Source organism: Myotis davidii, unplaced genomic scaffold, assembly GCF_000327345.1.
Source record: "Myotis davidii unplaced genomic scaffold, ASM32734v1 scaffold209, whole genome shotgun sequence".
Classification (NCBI taxonomy): domain Eukaryota; kingdom Metazoa; phylum Chordata; class Mammalia; order Chiroptera; family Vespertilionidae; genus Myotis; species Myotis davidii.
The window spans coordinates 205661-212004 of NW_006300047.1; positions in this window are offsets into that span (position 1 = coordinate 205661).

Below are 6344 nucleotides of genomic sequence, written 5' to 3' on the forward strand. Positions count from 1 at the left end.
TCTCTAGTCCTCCCTCCCCCCACTCACCCCACCCCCAGCCCCACCTGGAACATAAAAGTCAACATTTCCAGCCCCCTGCAGTGACCAGTGCTGGTCAATAGACTAAGAGTAAAGTTACATATGTCACTCCAAGCTGAGGCAGTAACAGTCTCTGCCAAACTCTTCATCTCTCTCTTCCCCTGCAGTGGCAACTCTAAATGTACCTGTTGAAATGGCCCCAAGAAGGAAGCAGACAGGATCCCTGAGTGACACTGGAAGAAATGACCCCAGTGAGCTGATTGATCTGCAATGGATTTGGGGTGAACAATAAATTAGTTTTTATGTGTTGATCCTTTAGAATTTAAGGCTGTGTTTATTACAGCAAAGCCCAGCCTATTCTCAACAACAGAACAGCCTTAGAGAAGCAAAAGTCATTGTAAATCTAGGGTATCCCTTACGCGGATATCTGATATGGGCAGCTGGTATTATAGCAGAAAACCAGGAGAGGAGACAGAAAGGCTGAATTGTTGTCTGTGTTTTGTACCATAACTAACAGAGAATCGAAAAGACAAGTGAAGAAAGGATCAAACCAGTGGCCGAAGCACTACATGGAAATGTTCTATTTCTGCAGAATGAGATGGTCAAGAGGGAGGTGGACCATTTGATGAGGGCAGATATAAACAAGCTCTCTCTGAAAAGTCAGCGTCATCTGGGTTCTGTGCTTCTCTGCCCTGCTCTTGACTCTATGTGGACTCACTGATCTATAAAATATATACTTGTTGGCAGATAGATGTGAATGATTGAAGCAAGTCTCCTACCCATAATTATTCTAATTTGTTTTCAGTACATTTTCCTATGAAAACTAGCTCTGAAATCTTGGCTCTGAAAACCTTGTTCAAATATTTTTCTGCTCCCTCTTTGGGAAATCTAATTGCACATATATCTGACTGAATTCATCCCATAGCTCATTAATGCTCTGTTAATATTTTAAAATTTTCATACTTTAATTTTTAATGGTTTCTGTTGCTATGTCTTGAAGTCCACTAATCACTTCTTCTGCCACATCTAATCTCCTGTTAATCCCATTAGTGTTTTTTAAAATGTCTACCTAAATTGTGAATATTTTGAATATAGTTATAACTATTTTAATCTCCTTGTATGATAACTGCAATATCTGTGTCCATTCTGGGTCAATTCTGATTAATAGTTATTCTCTTCATTATCAGTCATATTGTCCTGCGTATTAATTTTCAATTGGATGCTAGACATTGTGAATTATGGCTTGTTGGGTGTTGAATGTCTCTGTATTTCTATAGATATTCTTGAGCTTTGCTATGAGACACAGTTCAATTCCTTGGGAAGGTTTTAGCTTTTCACATCTTGCTTTTATTATTTGTTAGGCAGAACAAGACAATTCTCAGTCTTAGGTTAATTACTCCCAATTATGAGGCAGGATCCTCCTGTATATTCACCCCAATGCCTCATAAATCAGAGGTTCTCTTGTTTGGCTGGTGTGAACAGGCACTATTCCCAGCCCCATGTGAGCAAGAAGCACTGATACCTCTAATCCTTTGGGTGATTCCTTCCCTCAAACCAGCTAGTTTCCTCACATGTGGGGGCTAATCAGTACTCAGCCAAATGTTCAATAGGTACCCTCTTTAGGTCTTGCTATGTGAGCAATAAATACCCCTTACCTGCTTAAGTCACAGATTTTCCTTTGTTTTTGTGACTGTAGCTGAGCATAATCTTGACTCATATCCTTCTGTTCCCTTCCTTCATAGGTAACAACGTTGGTCAGTAGCATCCCCCAGACATAAAAAGCAGAAACAAGTCAGTTCTGCTTGGAGGACCCCCGCATCCCAGCTCCCATTAGGTTTGATAGAACTGATGTGAAAACAGAAACTCAGAAGTGGGAATTTTTATTTAAAACAAGGTCATGAATGATTAGAAAAACTACATTATGGCATGTTATTTATGTGTCAGACACTGGGCTAAGTGCTTTACATAAATTATCTCATTGAATTGTCAAAAATGCACTACGATGTAGGTACTTTTCTATTTATTTACGACAGGTTGCTGGATCATTAGAACTGATTTCGATACTGTAGATATCACCATGAATTACACCAGCTACTTTTTAATCCATGAAATTACATTCTGGCAAGAGAGACAGACAACAGAGAATAAATAAATAAAATAAAAATACAAGGCTATGAACGGATCTCTGAAGATCACTAAAATGTGTGATAAAGATAGAACATGTTGCTTTAGATCAGGTTACTGTGGAAGGTGTCTTTGGTGTGCCATTCATGGCGAAATCTGAATGATGAGAGACAACCATGTGAAAATCAGGACATTCCAGTCAGAGGTCACAGCTAGGACAAATGTCTTAAGTTGAGTATAAGCATGGTGGGTTCAAAGAATAGGAAAAAAAGCCAGTGTGGATCAATCTTGTACTCTTCAGTGAATAGGTATAAAAAGCAAGAATGGAAGTAAGAAAATGAATTAGGAAGCTTCGCAGCTGTCCAGAGGATGAAAAGACTCAGCTGGGATATGATGATAGTGAAGGTGGAGGGAGATGAAATTGGAATGTTTTGGAGCTGGGATTTTTAGAGCTTGTTCATGGGTTGACTATGAGCTATGAGAGAAGAGAATCAAGAATTGCTCTTAGGAATTTGGCTAAGGAATTATCACCCCATTTTATGCATGAAAGGCAGAGAGAGGCTGAGAGATGCACACCTTGCCAATGGTTATAAAATGAACTTAAAATGTATTTATTTATTCATTCAACCAGTATGTGTGAGATACAACAGAATTCTCAGTTGTAGAGGAGAAAGAGTAGATAAATAATCACACACACATGTACAGACACACAGAATATTTTACTTCCTTATTAAAGTGCATAAAAGAATCTGAAATTTAAACTCAGTCTTTATAACCCAAAGCTCATACATACCTCATGCTACAGTTGACTGAATTTACTAGGGTTTGAAAGAAGAAACCCAGAAGTCAGGACTGTGTAGACCCTCCCTGCCACCCCACTTAGCCCACCCTGTTCTGTGCTTGGGTTCTTGTCATCAGACGCAAGTAACTCAATTTTTTTCTTTTAATCTTTCTCCTCACATGCTCCATTGGTGGTTATTGAAAGCGTCTTGGCAAACACTTACTGAATACCTACTAAGTGTCAGGCACTGGGATGGTGACTAGAAAATAAAAAATGAGTAAGAGCCCAGCCGGTGTTGCTCTGTGGTTGAATGTTGACCTATGAACCAGGAGGTCATGGTTCAATTCCAGTCAAGGGCACATGCCCGGGTTGTGGGCTCGATCCCCAGTAGGGGGTGTACAGGAGGCAGCCAATCAATTATTCTCTCTCATCATTGATGTTTCTATCTCTCTCTCCCTCTCCTTTCCTCTCTGAAACCAATAAAACTATATTTAAAAAATTAAGTTCTGAGTTATAGAACTTAAAGTTAAAAAGCTAATGGCTAATAGTAAAATTCTCTATGATAAATGGTGACTTTTTAGAACAGGGCCTCCATTATTCTTTACAACAAAATCTTGCATTTCCCTAGATCTCTAAGTATGAACATTAGAAGAGCACTCTCCACCTGTTGGAGGGTTTATGAAAGTCTTTACCTAGATGTAGGACTTAACGAATTTCTTGGATCTTTATTTTTCTTAGCTGTAAAATGGAGAAAGGAATAGAACCTACTTTAGAACTTTTATGAGGACTAAAGGACATTATACACTATATAAACCCCTTAGCAGAGTGCCCAGTACATAGTCAGCACTCAATCTGAGTCACTTTGTTTTATTATTATTACTTTTATTAATCATCATCATTATTATGTATTGTGAAAAACTTCCAGCTGTTCTATTCAGGAAATGGATCGGTGGTTTGGGGAATGAACGAGGCGATTTCAGTTTGAGCCTAACAAGGAGTCTTTAGCTTAAGAAAAGAGAGTCTAGTTCAGACTTCAGTTATAAAACTGGACTTTATATCTACAGCATCAGGACAATTAGGTTGAGATGGAAAGATCAGAGTGGGGAAAATACAGCCTTCATTGGGGTTGCAAAGTGGTGAATTTTGGACTAATCTTGGACTAAGCTTAGCAGCCATCCGTGAGAAAGTCATGGTGAGATAGACCAAGGCAGAAATGATGAAATATACCTAGTGCAATTCTAGAACTTTGAGTTCCTGTAATAGATCGTGGTGTGTGTGTATGTGTGTGTGGGGGGGGCTTTAGTAACATCTTTCTAAAAATGAATAAAATAACAACAACAATAATATAGCTAACGATTGTTAAATCCTCACTAAGTGCCAGGCAGTGTACTCGGCTAGAAAGTTTCCCCTATTCCTCACAATTATTCTATAAGGGATTAATAGAGTTCATAGACTCATGCCCACTTTACTGCTCAGGAAACTAAGGCACATAACATTTGAGTGATGAATCTGCTGTGCAATTCTCACAACACACATGGAGTGGGGTGAGGAGAAAGAATGTAACCTTGAATCTGGGAAAGCCTGGTCTGTTCTATTAATTAGCATTCCCTTGGGGCATAAGGTAACTAGGAAAATTAAAAATATAAAAAGAACAACTCTGCCAACTAAATACTGAAGTAATTAGATGGAAGTCAATATTAACCAGCTTCTGGATTGCAGGGACCCAAAGGCAAGGATTCAGAAAACTCTGCCACTTAGCAATTTTGTAGACTTGTGGCCTAGAGGCAAAGATGTGACATAGGAATTAATTCTTTGCCAGCTGACTAGTTGCTCGATATTTCTCTAACAGCTAAAAGTCCCATCCCAGCCAAAACCAGTGGATGTTGCAGACAATCACTAGTTAAATGCTCAGTCTTCTGAGGAAGCTCATTCTTTCAGGAAACAGAGCCTCCTGCCGTGTATACATACACAATCGGTAAAGGGTGTTTTTCCTACTTTTGACCTTGGCTACCCAAAGCACCAAGCCAAGAACTGATCACCACTCTCAATGTAGCTGACAATAAATTCTCTCATTTCTGTAACTGGATGGAGAAATGGAGCTCAAGGGCAGTTCTTCAGGGAGTAGGTGGAGCCCTCCAGCCAGAACAGGCCCATGAATCTTCCTTAGACTCTTCTTCCTGTTCCACAACCTTAAGCAGTCCCTCACCCAGTAATGTTGGCTCTACCTCTGTGCCGACCCCCTTGTCCACCCACCAGTGTTCGTTTCCATCTTCAACTTCCTAAACTACTGCAACAGCTTCTTAACTACTTACCCAGCTACATGCTCCCTCTTCCCAATTCCGTTACACGAAGTCACAATGAACTCTACAAGGTGCAGTTTTGATTGTGTCATCATCCTGATTAGAGGGGCCAATACAATAGGGTGAAACGTGACATAATATCCTCTGAAATCTAGACCTTACCTATCTCTCCAGCTCATCTCTCACCCCTACTTCCTCCAGACCCCCATTGTATTGAGTGATTTTCAGTTCTCCAAACTTCTTTACCTTTATGCATGTTATTTCTTTTCCGTCTCCAAGCTTATTAGGATTAAACAAGTGGTGGTTCAAACCTATGTACACGAATTCTTCGACACATCTTCCCTTCAAAATGTGGAGACTAAATTCCTACCCTTTGAATGCAGACCAAATTTAGTGAATTGCTTCTAATAAATACCATGTGGCAGAATCGATGGTGTGTGACTTCTGAAGCTGGATCATAAAAGACATTACTGTACCCATCCCCTGCTCCTTCTTAGATCACCCATTCTGGAGGAGGCCAGCCGCCATGTTGTGAGGACACACAAGCCGCCTGTGTAGAGGCCCATTTGGGACTCCAGCCAGCAACAGCAACATGGACTCGAGCCAGCAAAAGCAACATGTGAGTGGGCCACCTTAGAAGTGGGTCTTCCAATGCCAGCCACACCTCCACATGATTGCAGCCCCAGCCAACATCTTGACTGTATCTTCATCGGCGACCCTGAGGTAAGCCACTCCTGAATTCCTGACTCATAGAATTTGCAAGCTTAATACATTGTGGTTTTATGTCACTAACTTCTGGGGTCATTTGTCATGCAGCAACAGAAAACTGACAACACATCTAGGGCCAGGCTGTGTCATTGTAAATGCAGTCAACCTAGAGCAGATCATACCAAACATAAGTAACTGACAACATGTCTAGGGCCAGGCTGTGTCACTGTAAATGCAGTCAACCTAGAGCAGATCATGCCAAACATAAGGAGACAGTGTATGCCCAGTTAAGGAGGGTTGCTGGACCTCACTACCTCAGGCCTCATCAGTATTAGACCTATTAGGTCTCATGGGCTTCCCTTGTCCTTAGGCACCTTCCTGATAAGCTCTGCCACATTCTTTAATTTATCAAA